We start from the raw sequence: 1,497 nt of genomic DNA on the forward strand, positions 1-1,497 counted from the left end.
TGTGGTGGCTGGGGGCTTTTGTGGGGACAGGGTGGCCGTGGTGGTAGGGGGACACAGGGGTTGTGGTGGCCACCGGATGGCTGTGGTGGCCATCAGATGGCTGTGGTGGCAGAGGTGAGGTCAGGGTGGTTGTGGTGGGGACAAGGTGGCTGTGGTGGCGGGGGACAGAGTGGCCATGGCAGGGACAGGCTGGACACAGTGTTCGAGGGACATCAGGGGTTTGGTGGGGAGGCGGTGACTGTAGCAGCAGGATACGGGAACTGTGACGACCATGATGGAGACAGAACCTGGCATGGTGATGGTGGGGGACAAAGCTGTGATGGCGACAGGAAGCAGCTGTGGTAGCAGGGGTTACAGTCACCACGGTGGCAGGGACCACCAGGGCCTGGCCATGGTGGCAGGGGGACAGCTCGGGGGGGCTGCAGGCCCTGCAGGGACACGGCCTCCCCAGCACCCACCGTGTCCCCACGGCGCAGGGAGGGACGATGGCGCTTGCACAAGTCCCGTCTCCATGGGAAGCGCGACCAAAACAACAAACAAAACCTCGGCCCGAAGCCACCGGCCGCCTCCGGAACGGGTGGCAGGGCCACTGCTGCGGAGTCTCTGCAACCCCACCCACCCCTCAGCACCCAAAATCTGCCCTGGGCTCTGCACCCACCCTCCCGAGCCGGCCCGAGGTGCCACCGTCTTCTGGAGCTCGTTTGCAAGGATGCCATCGTGCTGGGAACCAGCCGTGGGGTGCCCCCCCCCCCACCCCGTGGTGGCGAGTGCCCCTCCTGCACCCATGGGTGCCACGTGGCGTGTTGTCCCTGTCATGTCGTCCCCCCCCCCGATTGTGGGTGTCCCCTGGGGATTTCCTGTGGCTTTGGTGACATGAGTGCATGGCTGACGGACACATAGATGAGGGGACCAGGACAGGGGGTGGCACATGACATGGGGAATGGGGGTAACCCCTAGGACTGACCCCTAGGACAGGGGGGACAGAGGGGGGACAAGGTCAGGGGGTGACGTGGAGGTGCAGGAATGGGGTAGGGTTAGAGGTGACAGGATGAGCGTGGCCCAGTGGCAGCACCCAGAGGAACAGCTTTAGGGGTGACAGGGGGGGCAGGACCCATGGTGGGGGGCAGGCCCAGGGTGACACAGAGAGCAGGAGCGGGATGATACAGGAGGACAGGTCCCATGGGGGTGACACAGAGAGCAGGAAAATGGTGATGGGGGTGCAGAGGGGTAACAGAGGGTGATTTGGGGGCAGGAACCCTGGGGACAGGTGGGCATGAAAAGGGGGCAGGACCCCCAGGGGTGGAAGAGGGTGGCACGGGTGAGGAGGCCCAGGGGTGGAATGGGGACAGGGCTGGGGAGGACACGGAGATGAGGGGACGGGACAGGGCAGGATGCTCGAGGGATGCAGGGGACATGGGGGGACAGGGGTGGCACTGATCTGGGGGACCCCAGGGCAGGACCATGAGGCGATGGGGGGCAGGTCCGGGGGATAGAGCT

The sequence above is a fragment of the Calidris pugnax genome, unplaced genomic scaffold (genome assembly GCF_001431845.1).
Source record: "Calidris pugnax isolate Ruff unplaced genomic scaffold, ASM143184v1 scaffold1007, whole genome shotgun sequence".
NCBI classification, from domain to species: domain Eukaryota; kingdom Metazoa; phylum Chordata; class Aves; order Charadriiformes; family Scolopacidae; genus Calidris; species Calidris pugnax.